Source organism: Capricornis sumatraensis, chromosome 3, assembly GCF_032405125.1.
Source record: "Capricornis sumatraensis isolate serow.1 chromosome 3, serow.2, whole genome shotgun sequence".
Lineage (NCBI taxonomy): Eukaryota > Metazoa > Chordata > Mammalia > Artiodactyla > Bovidae > Capricornis > Capricornis sumatraensis.
This window is the reverse complement of record NC_091071.1, coordinates 132346444-132362483: the sequence shown is the minus strand read 5'-3', so window position 1 is coordinate 132362483 and position 16040 is coordinate 132346444. Positions and strand designations below refer to the sequence as shown.

General features: G+C 39.5%; 1 protein-coding gene across 1 annotated transcript in view; it reads left to right on the top strand.

The window, feature by feature from the left end:
- SATB2 (SATB homeobox 2) overlaps nt 1-16040 on the top strand; it is a 199877-nt gene that overhangs the window by 168577 nt on the left and 15260 nt on the right. The gene's annotated exons all lie outside the window — the stretch shown is intronic.

The following is a 16040-nucleotide window of genomic DNA, read 5'->3' as shown; positions in this document are numbered from 1 at the left end:
TCACATAGCGTGGGCATAGCGTGTATATGTGCATGTGCACACGTTCTCTCTCTCTCTCACACATACAAACACACCTGTGACCAAGAAGTCAAATCCAAAGGCAGCTACTCTGACTCAGACAGTGAAGAATCTGCCTGCAGTGCCAGAGACCCGAGTTGGATCCCCAGGTTGGGAAGATCCCCTGGAGAATGGCATGGCTACCTATTCCAGTATTCTTGCCTGGAGAAGTCCATGGACAGAGGAGCCTTGTGGGCTACATTCCATGGGGTCACAAAGAGTCGGACATGACTGATCGACTAACACTTCACACTTCCTGGGAGTATTTTATTGATACTTGTGGGATGGTGAAGCCAGAGCGCTGGTGAAGAATTAAATCGCCTAATTAGAAATCATAGTTTCCATCAGTGCACTTTCTAAAGGAAAAAAAACTCTGAAACAGCCAATGAATTGAATCAAAATTCCTCAAGAAATGTTTCATTAGGCTGAGAGAAATATCCACATGAGCTAGGGAATACCACTGAGCTCAGCTGAGCCTGAGAGAAGTTGTGATAGACTCTTAGTGTTTTTAGGTGAGTTCCTGCTGTCTTCGGTTTCCTCTGTTTTAGAAATCTACCTTCATTGGTTTGCATGTTTTGTTTGCTTAGATTTTAGTCTCATTGAGATAAATTATATTCTATCTGAGAGTCACAGAGTTTAGCTGCTGAGCCTTGCTGTTATCTAAAATCAGTTACTTTGGGGAAGAAATATCAGTGAGGGTTTCTATGGTTTCTCCCCTTTGAGTTGTGCCACAAAGTGTTTGGATAGACTGTGAGATTTGTCCTCCTGCTCAATGCCATCAGTCCCAACTGCCATGAAAGAGGATCACCTGCATCTCCTTGCGTGTAGCAGGAAGGGGACAATTGAGGCAGGTGTGAAGGAAGATGAGGGAGAAGGAAGGGTGGGGTGTGGTGTCTTGATCAGATAGCATGAGAGAGGTGTGAAGGATGCGGTTCTGAAATGCTCTGCCTGAGGCCTCTTGTCTCCTTTCCCCTTGCTCCACCCTCACATGCCTGGGGAAGAAGCCAGAAGCCAGAAGCCACTGGAGCCATTATGTCACTTGGCCTCCAAATATTGACATCTCAGTCAGTGCTCTTGTGCTCTCATTGGTCACTTTCCAAAGTCACAGAATGAGCTGCCCGGATCATTAGACTCGTGAGTTCACAAAGCTACAAGCACCTGCAGGAACCTCTTCTAATATCCACAGTACACTCAGAGAAGGGTGGTCACAAGGGGTACCTGGTTAATAAGTGGCAGAGCCGGTTCTCCTGGCTCTGGACTAGTGTGTGAGTGACTCATTCCCCAGAGATGGTCCCCAGGTCTTACTGTTCAGGACCAGCCTCTCCCTTCCCTCCACTGTCCTTTCCTGCTGGGGCCTTGTCCAAACACCAGGGCACTTCCCTAGAGATGATTATTCCAGCTTGCTGAGTCACATGGAGGAGTGGTTTGTAGATTTTGAGATTCAGTTGAAATTAAAAAGGGGCCCATCATAATTACCTACCTTTTATTTTAGAAAATAAATTTATTCAAAAAATTCAAGGGATACTCCTATTTATAATTCATATATTTATACAATAAATACTCATTAAATAACAAATTAATGAAAAGGATAGCTTCAGGCAAAAGATCTTACAAATGTATACATTTAATCATATGAAAAACTCACCATCACCCTTATTTTTCTCATTTTAATGTGAATTGATTCAAACTTCTGTGTTGAACCTATGACCAGCTTCAGGAAACCACTCACTTTGTGTGGACTTTTCATTCAGAGTCTATCTTAGTCAATCCAGGCAAGGTAAAAGGCTCCTCTGTCCATGGGGATTCTCTAGGCAAGAACACTGGAGTGGGTTACCATGGCCTCCTTTAGGGCATCTTCCTGAATAGAAGTGAAAAATTGATTTATTATAAACATTAGTAGCATTTCTTTTTTATCATAGGATGATGGCAAAGTTGAAAATTTGGAGAAGTTTGGGATAAGAAAAGTAATGCCTATTCTCCGTTAAAATGAGGACCTCCCTTCATTTGGATGAGGGTTCCTGCATATTCCTGTCCCTACTCTTCCTGTCCGGAAATTCTTATGCTTAGAGGTCCCTGTGTTTAGGTAGCTAGAAGGGATATTTAGCATCATATTTTGTATTTTAACTGACCAGTCTGAGTCAAGTAAATCTTAGAAGCAGACAGCCAATCTATTTGTGAGTTTTATTCCCTTTTATGCTAGTGTATCAGAACTAGAGTGTGCTAACATTTAATGGCTAAGAAAGAGTCGGTCTGCAATTTTCCTTCAGTTTTAAGCACACTGTGGCTGTTAATATTAACTTCTGATGTCGCTAAGATAATTCACTTATTTTATAAAACGTTATTCCTATCATTCAGCTCTTAGCTAAAGAGTTTACAAATAAGGTAATTTTTTCTACATTGACTTTTTCTCAGCCGTTGACCTTGATCTCATAACTGTAGAACTCTTCAATATATCAGTGTGTGTGTGTGTGTGTGCGTGTGTAAGATTTCTCTCTCAGTGACACTGCTTTCAATACTGCATTCATGTTTTGTGGCAAAATAGAAAGCACTTGATTAATTGTTTATTACAGTCGTGATAGGAAAAATGAAGAGAACTTGAACTAGACAACAGAACTCTTGAAACTGGAGAATAAATTTAGCACAGCTACCATGACTTTGGACAGATTGTATTCAGAAAGATTCCAGACTACTAAAAAGTGTCTGTGATTGTCCAAAAGTTAAGCCATTGGATTCAGGGTTGAGATTCACTGGTGCCCTTGTATCAATTAAAATTTTAGAGAAACATAATTGCTTACACATTTTAGGGATTAAAAAATTTGTACATTGGTAGTATTAGGTGATGTTGCATTTTGTCTAATTAGGCAGAAAATGCACTGCTATTAAATTGTTAAGTATGAGTGAAATCAGGGATTATTAAGAGTCTCTGATTATGCAGCATATTAAAATGCACACAGAAATCCACCCTACTTGTGGTTATGGAAGAGTGCCATCTAAATTTCTTGAAGTAGTTAGGGTACACTATTTCCCAGTTTTTCTTAAATTATAAAGATATGAAGTAGTGACCTTTGTACATAATTACCCACTAGAGGAGTCTGTTGAATTAGGGCTCCACAGATGTATTGGATAAAAGAAAAAGCTTGGAATAAGCCCCTCCCCATTCAGTGAATTCTGTGAAGTCCCTTAGAGTCAGAGCCTCTTTCCTTCAGGAAGGGAGGAAATTTTTCTTGCCTTTTGTTTGCAAATAGTTTACTAATTGGTAGTCTTATATTGCATGCAGATGGGTTTCTTTTTTTAAGCCTATGAAAGATTTTTAAAAATTCAAGCCCCCATTTAGAAGTTGAGAAATTTCACTTCGAAATCCAGATTTCACAATCCAGAAATTCAGGAGATCTGACCCAGTGGGCCACATGGCTGGAGCTGGTGGTCTCCATTCTGGGCACACACAGGATAGCAGTCTCTATCCTGCTGCACAGGCCCCACAGCCCACACGCTGTCTGCCATGCACACACATCCAATTCACTTTGTTCATTTAGGCTGCTCCTGTCCCATCACCGCGTCCCTGTGAGGCCTGCTTGCCCTGAGTCCTAAGGCCACATGTGCCTTGCCCTGTGGTTCTTCCATGGTAGCCATTGTGCGCCATTTATTTTTCTAATTCTAACACCTCAGAGTCCCTTGAAATGCATATTTGATGGAATTTCCCTTCTGGGACGAACCTAGGTTATAGTTGGGCTTGGGGCCATTGAGGGGTATAGTCAGCCCCAGAGACTTGGGGGTCCTGGGAGAACAAGATTTTTTTCCTTAGAAATTCAGATCTCTCCAGGCGATATAGATTTGATGTCATATGGAGTTATTTGATTTCTCCAGTTTTCTTGTTGGCATTCTTTTTTGAAACCCCCATTTAAGTTCCTGCTGTCTAGAAGGTGACCTTCCAGTCTCTGAATACACTTTATAAACTAGATTCACCTACACTTATGGCCTTTCAGTGGAGGCAGTATTGCCCCAGGGAGTAAAAATTGATTCTTGGGGTGCATAAAAGTCTTCAGTTTACAATTGTTTATTGCTCTCCAAAGGGACATAGTACATAAAGAGATGTTCTGTATACCTGGTATTAAAATTTCATGACGCGGTGGGGAGATGATTAGGAAAAAATGCCTAAAAAGGCTCCTGTGGGGAATAATGAAAAATGTTGCGAGATGCTAACATACATAATGCTTATAGTTCATGTATGGATAGCACAAAGACCAACATAGATGAAATGAGATGGTATGACAAATGAAAACATTCCATGAAAAAGATAAAATAAATTCCTTTTTTTTCCACACCAAAAGATTGGAGACAAAATTATTTCTTGTGGTTGTAGTGATATTCCCCCTAGTGGTTATTACAACCTGAGGCCCTATAGGGAATGGATATGCTCACCTTAGAATCAAAAACTAGTTAGGCCAGGGTATTCATTATTACCAACCCTATTTTACAATTGGAAAAACTGGAGCAAAGACGGAGGGCCTTGCCTGCAGCCAGAATCGCCAGCTGAATGAAAACACAGGCGCTTTTGGCATCCAGTCTTCCCTCTGACCACACTTCTCCCTTAATGCAGCAGAGAAGAAAGGACATTGCTCATGTTATGACTAGGTCACTGAGTGGGGCTGATTGGAGAGCATTTGCCAAATTGTTCGTGTCTGTGTAGTTTGTGCTTTATTGTTTTATTATATTTCCACCACAGTGTTTCCAGGGGTTATTTTGTAAGTTCAGGAATTCTGAGCTTGCTGCTATGTGGTTTCCTGACAAGTCCTTGTTTTAAAATTCCATGCCGTACGCTGAGTAAGAATGTGAGACCTGGTGGAGGACAGCCGACTCCAGCCTCATACCTTGGCTCGTCTGGGTTGCTGCCCACTCAGGGGATTCTCAGTATTTTCTCAGCTATTGAATCCTTGTGCTAATGTCAACCAGTGCTGACTTTGCCCTCATGGATATCTGGCAATGTCTGGAGATATTTTTGATTATTATAACTTGGGGATGCTACTGGCATCTGCTAGGTGAAGGCCAGGGATGCTGTCAAATGTCCCATAATGCAGACAGCAACCTCCCCTACCCTCTAAACAAAGATGTATCTGTTCTACACTTTTGATAGGGCTAGGGCTAAGAAACCTGTATAGAAACCCCATCAAGGTTGAGGGCGGGGGGTAGGTTATCTACTTTCACATGTGAGACACTGAAGCTTAGAGAAGTTTAGTAACCTGCTCAAAGTGGGACCTTAAATCTTCATTTGTCTACCTTCGGTGTTTGACTTTTTCCTCTGAACTAGAAAGAACTGCTAAACATGCAGCAGCCAGCCTTTTCCAAATACTTGCTATTAGATATTAGGCAAAGCTGTTTATGTACATCCATCATTCTACTGAACAGATCTAGTTTTGTTAGCTTCTTTTTTATAGAGTATTCAGTGCTCCTTGGTGTGATGTCAAGGAACTGATGTGACTGAAAATTTCACTTTTCATTAAGCTTCTCTGGCATTTTTGAGATAGCTTTGGAATGTGACTCTCATTGCAAAGTTTAAGGATACTTGAAGTCTCTGATTAAGCACTGAGAATTTGATCATGCCTTTTTGCCTCAGCTGTAGGTTTTATTTGTTTTTTATTTTTTCAATCTTTTGGCTGCACCATGCGGTGTGTAGGATCTTAGTTCCCAGACCAGGGATCTAACCCATGCCCCCTGCAATGAAAACGGAGTCTTAACCACTGGCCTGCCAAGGAAGTCCAAGCTGTAGGTATATTTTGATTTGTGAATTTGCTTTCAGAAGGACAGTGCATAAGAAAATAAATAAGCTAATTCATTAATTAAGGATGTTTGCAGATTCTTTGACCAGGTTACTAGAATCTCTCCCATCTTGGATTCATTCCAAGCTCCTCTTCAAAACCTGCTGTGTGAATATGGCTCTAGAGGTTTGAAACTCTACCTGAGTTATGAGGAAATGTGCAGAGAGATGCTTGCCGTTTTAGATGAAAGATTACAGCAGTTGGGTATAAGGAAGTCCTCACTGGGGTAAACTTTGAGAGTCCCTGACCATGAGTCGAGAGCCACACTAGCCTCTTCCATATCCACATAATGTCATCCTGCAGGCATTTATTTGACTTGGAGAGGTTCTTCATTTCTTTGTTACTAGTTAGCCTTTCAGCACATCCAAACTTTTAAATTTGTCACTGGGAATATAGAAAGATTTGGAGGTTGTTTAGAATGAACTCTTTATTCTAGAACATAGACATTTCTGTCTCAGGTTCAGCTTCTTCCAAAGTATAGCGAACAGGTTTCTCATGGTGGTAATGTCGAGCAGTTGAATAATTTCCTTAAAGTTGGTACCTGGTAGATTGGACGTTAGCTGTGGCTTTGCTTTCTTTAGAGATTTCAGCAAGTTGTTTGTCTACTTTTTAAATTTTAAAGTTTCTTAAAGTATTTTTTGGACACAACATAGAAATTCCAGCTTAAATATTGGATATATATGAAAAGAAATTGAGGGAGATAGAACTTGATGAAAATCCACCTGTAGCACTATGAATATTTGTAGGTTTCTCTGAACCTGGGACTTGGAATTTGTGTAGTTCATGGATTCACCCTCTCCTTTGCTATCCTGGGTATAACATAACTTCTTCCATTGCCAGCTTCTTCCTGCTATCATCGTTTTCTTTCTTCTATTATCTTATTTACCTTTTGCTCGATATTTTCTCTACCACATGACTTCTGCTTACTACTCATAGCATCTTTGAACTGTAATTCCAAGCTTCCCAAAGCCTTGGGCTGCCCACCGCCTCTGCTCTACTTCACAACTTTTCTGTATGCTTTTATCAAATCCAGCTTAAGTTATCCACTCCTTATTTACAACTTTAGATTCTTGTAAGAGAGAAATTGACTGGCCCACCTTATCCCCATGAAGGCAAACTTTCTTGACACTTAATTCCCAACCAGTAATGTGAATGCTCAATTTGGAGGTCACTGCATTTTAGAGGAAGAGCTTTGTTGGGCACATGGTTAGAATAAGCTCCAGGAGAATGGGGAATGGAAAGCTAGCTGGCTGCGCACCATCTGCAGGTAACCTGTGAATGGTCTGTCCTTGGGCTGGAAAGTTAAGGCCGTTTAGTAGTCCTGCATCTATCACGGTAGATAGTAGCAGATATGATTAACAAGTCTAATATAAAATTCTCATGTCAAAAGAGATTTATGTGACTTGTTCAATATAAAAAGTGCTGTGGACATGTAAGCAGTAGGAATCCAATACCTAAGAGCAATTTCAAGTTTGTGTGTATCCAAAGTGTAATGCCTTTATAGTTCATTATAATTTTTCTAACATTTATCATGGATGGCCATGCTTTCAGGCACTGTGTTATAGATCCAGATAGGAATTAAAATTTTATAGTAATCTGTTCTGGGTCTATCTATTTACTGCTTTAAATTGGGGTCACTGATTTGCTAGGTTTATTGTTTTAATAGTTGGAGTTAGCTTTCTACTTCTCATTCTTCATGGGGTTGTTCCAGTGTTTTTGCTGAGCAGAACTCGCCCTATGAGTGACGAAAACTTCACAACACACCACCTTCCAAATTAAAAATCTAGGGTTAGCTACTGGTTGGAAGTGAAATGTCAGGCAGCTGGGTTCCACTTCTCCCAGGCTTTTCCTGTCCCGGGGAGCACAAAGAACCCTGTTTTCCTGAGTAACTTGCTCTTCCATAATTGTTGTGTTCCTTAAATAATAGTCTAATTGCATTTTCGAGAGGCAGTACAATCTCTTCAGGTCCTGCTGTGTGTTACTGGTAGACCCCTTGTTTTTCAGCTCCTAAAACTGAGTAGAAGGTGCTTTGCCTAGTGCTACTCTGTGGATGAAGCGAAGAAGCAGGATTAGCTCTGTTACTTACATCAGGACCAGTACTTCTCACTGATGGAAGCTTCTGCACTGCTCAGTGCTTGGAAACCACTAACATCGCTAATATAAATTACATTTCTTTATGGCTATTTGAGAGATTGGGGGCAGGAGGAGAAGGGGACAACAGAGGATGAGATGGCTGGATGGCATCACTGACTCGATGGACGTGAGTCTGAGTGAACTCCGGGAGATGGTGATGGACAGGGAGGCCTGGCGTGCTGTGATTCATGGGGTTGCAAAGAGTTGGACACGACTGAGCGACTGAACTGAACTGAACTGATGCCTATTTTTAAAGGTTTAGGGACAGCAGGGTACTCCTCATGTACATTGTCATATTCTTTTCCTTCTGCTGAAATTAAATAAAGATAGGAACATTATAAAACCTTCAGCACCTTGGCCTTTTCTTGATGTTCTGATAGGAAAATGATACTAAACGTAATATTTTTGAACATAAAGCTTAGTTGTCTTTAAAAAAATGGATCAGCATATTGCTATGGAATTGTTAGTGTATCTTCTTGCCATTGTTCTATTAGCCAACTCAGTGTGGCTATTTTCTTCCTCCTTCTCTACTTTCTTCTTTCCTTGCACTCTTCTTTTTTTCAGTAATCTGAAACACTTTTTTTCAAGCTGAAAGAATTTAGGGCATTAGCTAATAAATTTTGTGTCTGGGAAAACTGATTAAATATGAGCAATGTGGAGCAAGTTGAGGGAAGCAAAATAGACTAAGTCGGTGCCTTCCACATGCATTGTGCCTTCTCTCTCACCCACAAAAAAACAGCAATAAACTTAAATGAAGACACTGTAGACATTGAGGTGTCATTGTTTTAATGAAGTTCCTTGTCATATTTCATCTGTGAGAAGGAAATACCTTTCTTTATACGTTTATAGGCATCTAGCAAAGTCTGGCTTTTGGTAAAGATGATTAAAATTAACTGATAAAACTGGGGCTTCCCTGTGGTCCAGGGGTTAAGGCTATATGCTTCCACTGCAAGGGTGCTACTTATTTATTCAACAAATATTGGTTGGGCTCCCTCAGTGTGCCAGGTACTGGTCTAGGCACTATGTATATAATAGTAAATAAAACAGAATTTCATACATATATAGAGCAGCTTTCCCTATTACTCACATAGATTACGTTTTTAAACAGACTTCATTTTCCCTCCGCCTTGCCTTAATCTAGAATTCGGACTATGGTTTAGTAGAGTCCATAAGCCTATTCACTTGTCTTGGGTGGCGCTAGTAGAGAACTCACCTCCCAGTGTAGGAGATGTGGGTTTGATCCCTGGGTCAGGAAGATCCCCTGGAGGAGGGCATGGCAACCCACTCCAGTATTCTTGCCTGGAGAATCCCATGGACGGAGGAGCCTGGAGGGCTACAGTCCATAGGGTCACAAGGGGTCAGACACAACTGAAGCGACTTAGCATGCACACATGCAAGCCTTTCTATTCACTGTTTCAGGAACCAGAGCATCTTGTAAAGAAAGAAGCCACTTTCTATTTCTGTTTTCAATGAACCTTTGACCAAATGGGAAAAAAGATGATAGAGTAAAGAAAAGGGCCTGGAAGTGACCTTGACTCCAGTCACAGGGCTGGTCATGTGACTTTGGACAGGAGTTTTATCCTTTAGAGTTTCCTTTTGCTGTTTTGTAAACTCATGCATTGGAGAAGGAAATGGCAACCCACTCCAGTGTTCTTGCCTGGAGAATCGCAGGGACGGGGGAGCCTGTTCTCTGGGGTCACACAGAGTCGGACACAACTGAAGTGACTTAGCAGCAGCAGGTTATGGATTAGGTGATCTCCATCTGAAACACTGATTCTGTAAATTGGTTCATCTATTTCTGATCCTCAGGATTTTAATTTTGATCCTTGAGGATTTTAATGCAAATGAAAAAAACAAAAAATAAAATACATTGCCCCTGGGAGGTTTAAGTGCATTTCAGAAAAACAAATTAGCAACAAAGTAACAAATTATGAACACCTTATATGGGCTCAGAGAGATACAGTTGATTTTCTTATGACTGATAGTTATAACAATTACAAGAGAAAGCCAGCCACTGAGTTTTAAACTATCATAGCCAAACCTACCTACTGTGGCTTCTCAGATGTTTCTGGTTAGTGTGGAAATCTAATGTAGCTGAAAACTACTGCTGATTTTTATTAAGTCGAAGTCTGGAACTTCCCCTTGTAATGATAGACAAACTTACTTTCAATGAAAGGAAAACTGCCAGAGTTCTGAAATTCATTTATTTTATTATTACTCGGTTTAACCCTAGAAATGGGAGATCAAGAAAACTAGATAGATTTGACAGTTCTGAGGTCACAAGTTCAATTTCCTCACAAGTTGTTTCTAGATTGAATTCACTGCAAATCATATAACCCTTCACCTCTTGACATGGAATCTTTTAGGGAATTGTGTATCACATCAAGGTCATCCTGATCACTCTGGGGCTGGGAAAATGACAGGTAAGTTGGATCAGGTGAAGGAATTCCAGTGACCAAGTCTGGAAAGCCTAGGAGGTATGAGTATCACTTTCTATAACAGATCAGGGTGTACTGGAGTAAGCTTACACAGTGAGCAGGAATTGATGTTTTTAGGAATTTTGGAAGCTGGTTTTAACATTGTTAGTAGAATGGAGCTGGCCTTGGTCAAATTATTCACACTACAAGAACTGGCAAATGATTCAGTTGGGACTTTTTTTTCTCTAGAGAGCCAGTTGTTAAATATTTACCAGCATAACACTGAAGAGACTCCAGTTAGATTTTTTTTTAAAGCCTTGTGGATATCCATGTACTTACTTTTCATAAGTAAGATATGCTAAAAACCATTGTATGAAAGAAAGGTTAGGTGTTTCCAGAACTGAATGGCTGATTGGTATTGCAGCTCACTTGTTCACTCAGGTGTCAAAGTAAGTGTTTAGTACCTCAGCTGTGTTCAATTCTGTGACCCTGTGGATTGTAGCCTCTGTCCATGGAATTCTCCAGCAAGGATCTTGGAGTGGGTAGCCGTTCCCTTCTCCAGGGCATCTTCTTGACCCAGGGATCACACCTAGGTCTCCCACATTGCAGACAGATTGTCTACTGTCTGAATCATCAAAAATAGTTATGTATTTAAGCAGTAGTTGTTTCTACTCTTTCCCCTTCATGCTTTCCTTTAGTTTAAATCCGTTTCTTCATGTTCATGGCGCTTGTCTTTGTATTGCCTTCTGTATGTGGTATAAAAGGCTAACTTGAGTATCTGGTTAGATTCATTTTGCAGAATCAGAACCATGTACATAATGAGTTCATAGTCTGGGATTCCCTGGTGCCAAACACCCAACAGATTTGGGTGAAAACAGGAAGTTATTTTAATAGAGTACTTTCTTAGATTTGATGAAGTGAACCCTCACAGTGCACTTCAAAATGAGGAGTCAGTTATTTTTTTTAAAGTACTCTAAACTTAGGGAGCTAAAATCTATGATATGAATGCTTAAATATATGTGGATATGGAAAGGCCTTCCTATTTCTATTACGATCTGAATGAACAGAATGTGCCAAAGTGAGCATATACTGTTTAAGTACAATATATACATGCAAATGGTTTCTTAAATATAGTTTTTCTCATTTCAGCTTTTTTGACAATTCATGTCAACAGTGTACTCATAAGTGTGGTGCTAGAAGAGCAAACAGGGAATTGTGGTCGACAAATGTCAAGCATTTCCATGTAGGTGTAATTTTAGGAGTACTTTTGAGAGAAATCCTTATTTGAGTTTGTGCTTCATGTGAAATGAAAACCTCCCAAAGAGATAGAGCCAAAGTAGTCAAACAGTGTGTGTAGTACTTTAATACAGTTGTTTCCTTAGTAATGAAAGGAGAGAACCAAATTGACGGATTCTTTTGCTTGTAAAACATAATCTGGATCAAATGCATCAGTATGTTCTATCAGTCGACGTTTCTTTGATATATCTGTATTTTAGAACTACTGATGTACCAAGGGAGAAGTTTTCCTGTCACTTTACTTGCAAGATATCAACCAGTTTATTTGGAGCTCCTAGAAATAGATATGCCAAGGATGGCACTCTGTACTCCAATAGTCTCTTTGTATTTGCATATTTGAAGCAGCATTGTCCAGTACACTCTATGAACATGTAACGTCCTCTGTGTTGCCATTACTCACATGCAGAACGTGCCTGTAATCAGCTTTTATTTTATGTCACATTCATCTGCATTTGCAGCATTTCAAAGACTAGTCTGCAACATCTTGGCACAGATGGGGAAAGCAGAGTTGCTTATAAGTTCCAGAACTACAAAGACACAGATCAAACATACGATATTAATAAATAGCTTGGACGGGGGATGGGGAGAGGGGAAGGATTAAAAGTTAGGTTATTTATTTGGAAAGTTGAAAGTCTCCATTTGTGATCATTACTCTGTTCTTGAAAGGAAATAGGTGCTGGATTTTATGTTTTGTTTTTTGCTTCAGTCCTCACGTTTCCCTCCTCCCCCTTCCTCCTGTTTTAAATTAAAATCTAAAGACAGCCCGAAAGAGTATATATAACTGCAAAAAGGATGTGGTAAGTCATGGCAGAGGTTTGTGATCTCACAGACGTGGTGGTGTCAGGGATGAAGACCAAAGGCGAATCCTTAGCTTCCAGTGGATTTACTTGAAATCCCTCACCCTTGTAGCCTATCATGGATAATAGCATATCATGGATAATTACATTTTTACAAACGGTAGAGAAAATCATTTTGACACACACATAGTATTTTCCAGCCAGACCAGCTTTTCAATCTTTTACAGCTTTCATGCATTAAGGCTCACATATTCTTTGTTTATTTTTAAAATATTATCATTAATAATAGGTTTGTTCTGTGGTCAACCTCTGAGTAGAAGACACTGAGGAAGACCCATTTTTCTCTGTTTTCCTCAAGTCAAACATTTGATACCTTTTCCTTTGGAGAAGTTTGTGCTACTCATGTTTTTCATTTAAAAAGTTATGGCAACCAAATTTTCATGGAGATTTTTAGGAGCTTTGGTCATTTTTTCAGCTTATTGCTATGTGAAAGAGAGTGAATTATGTTTAGTGGCAAAGCACCGGGTGGGGAGGGAAACAGAAGAAGAAATCATAGAAGAAATATTGTCATTGATTTGTTTGCTGTACTGTGCAATGATGTGAATTCTGGCTGGGTGAACTTAGGGAAGGTTGTCCCCATAGCCACTCAGCTGCATCAAAATTCCAGGGCCCAGGAAAAACTGGGGGACGGTATTCACATTTCTTAACCCTTTCTGATCAGATGTGGTATTTCATTTTGAAAATGAAGTTAATTCCCCTGAGGCCTTTGAAAACTTTAATAATGCACAATAAATAAAATCATATCTAATAACTCAACAGTTTCATTTGGCACCATCATCATCTTTTAGATGTACTGCAATGGCAGAAACATAAATAGTTGCAGGCTTCGAAAGCCCAGCTTCTATTTGCTAAATAAACTTGGCTGCTTTAAATTCCTCTGTGTACAGTCATTAATACAATCCACTCTGACAGCATTTAATTAAAGTGCTTTTCTCTATTAAATTCATTAAAAATTCTGCCCCCCCCAACCCCCACATCATGTATAACTGCTTTCCAGATGCTGAGTGGCAGGGACCTATGAGGCTCACTTTAAATAACTTCTGATTTCTCTTTGTAAAGTGTTTATTACATTCAATTTAGAAACTGTTAAATATGACTTAGAAGAAAAGTCAGATTCCAAGACATATTCCCCATCCCTTCAGCAGTTTCTTTAAAAAAATAATTTAACTCATCTGAATAAACATTTATTATCTGTTTTTCTTATAATGTTTCAATCCTCCTAGGCACTTAAACTGGGAGGTAATAAAGATATGATTTCCATATCGGATTGGTGAATTTGCATTAGTTCTCAGCAGACGCTTGGCTTGAATACCTTTGCCTGCAGATTCAGGGAAAGCGAACAGAACAGTCCAGTATTAATAGATTATTGACAGTTTAATGTCTTGGCACCTACTTAGTCCATGAAGTATAATAACCAAGAAGCTGTCTGATATGAAAGTAGTCAATAAGATTTTCAGTGAAAACCTTTCAGTTAATTGCTGGTTGACCTTAGAGATTTCCTTTAGACAATACTGAATACAATACTGTCTTCAGTTTAGGCCAAAAGGACCATATTGATTGATAGAGTTTATTCAGAGATGATTATTTAATATCCATAGCTCCAGTATATGTGGTAAAATTTGCCTTTTCTATGTCTACCAAGTGAATTGTCTTTTTGGCAGTGCTTTTCGTAAATACTCCCTTTACCAGCTCTACTTTGAAAATATCTCATTAAATCTGTTCTCTTCTCAGAAATAGAAAGTTGGGAATCTTGAGGGAACACATGATCAAGTGTTTTAATATGATAATAGAGTTTTGATAGAATTCTTTGCTCAGTCTGGAATTATAATTCCAACAGAGAATCTGACAAAGCTAAAAAGTGTGCTCTCAGTAAGAGTAATTATATAATACCTTAAAAGCATTGCACCTTAAAACGAAAATGTTTTTTAATGCCAAAATGCTTTTTTGGTTTCCATAAGTATAAATCAGATGGCTTATATTTAGTTTCTAGATTTTTTTTCCATGGATTTTTTGTTTCTTCTCCGTGATTTATTTAGTTTTAGTTGCATGGAAACAAAACACATATTAATAACAAATGAGTTTTAATAAAATCTAAATAAGCCACAAAGGTGGCCACGGAGCAGCCAAGGCTGTTTCTGGCCCTAACTTGAAACCCTTGACTTCACTCACTCTGGACTGTGTGGTGTTGGAGCTGCAGTGATTGGCTCAAAGTGCAGGCAAAAATACTTGAATTAATTTTGTTACTTTTCTTTCCTTGTTGGTTCTTAAACACAAGTTAACATCATCCTTCCTACTCTAAGGATGATCATTTTGGCATTTAATATTTGTTTTGGAAAAGACCTACAGTGCTCTCCATACACAATCTCCAGCATTGTGTAGGTAAGCAGCATCCATTCACATTTCACTGCCATTACTGTCTCGGGGTTTTATTGTGATACATAGAATCCCTTTTTAACCAAACATCTAGTTTTTATAATTTAATTTTCTTAAAGGTTTCTTTCTTTGTGTGATATGGATTCTCTCATTGTTATTTGTTGTTTTACCTCCAGCAGCTTTTCTTGTCATAGAAACTGTCTGTTGCAGGCCTTCTGAATGCTGTTGATAGTAGAAATATTTCTGGAGACTGGGGAGGGGCGAGAAGGAAGCAAGCTGATGAATATTTCAGTTTTTATCCCTGACAACTGTGAGACCCTAAATGTACTTCTCCAAATGTCAATAATTTTCAATCAGATAATTTCAGAGTTGGGGGTGGAATTAGAGAACTGCTTGAGCCACTGAATAGTGTTATTGCTCTATGAAAAGTTTGTGTGTGTCTGTGAATCTAACGAATTACCGTGAACTAGTGTAACTTAGTCCTTCTCAGTACTAGGTGTATTTTTTTAATGAGAGCCTACATGAACTGCCACTTTCTCCCCCTTACAGCTATTAAACATGTTCTAATTTCTCAGAAGACTTTTTGGTCTATATTATATGACTCTTGGAGTAGGAAATGGCAACCCACTCCAGTATTTGTGCCTGGAGAATCTCATGGACGGAGGAGCCTGGCGGGCTGTGGACCATGTGGTTGCAAGGAGTCAAACACGACTGAACGACTAACGCACAGTGCAACGCAATATGACTGTTGGGCTTCCCAGATGGTGCTAGTGGTAAAAAGGCCACTTGCCAATGCAGGAGATGCAAGATATGCAGGTTCAATCCCTGGGTCTGGAAGATCCCCTGGAGAACAAAGTGGCAACCTGCTCCCGTATTCTTGCCTGGAGAATCCCATGGGTAGAGGAGCCTGGTGGGCTACAGTCCACGGGGCTGCAAAGAGTTGAGCATGACTGAGCTCACACACACCTTGGATATGGCTATTACCAATGCAGATGTATTCTGAAAATTTTAGGATAAATTTTAAGAATTTTAAGCTTCAACTATTCATGTAAAACACAGTGCCTGACCCTATGCAAAGTGCAGAGTGTGTGAAT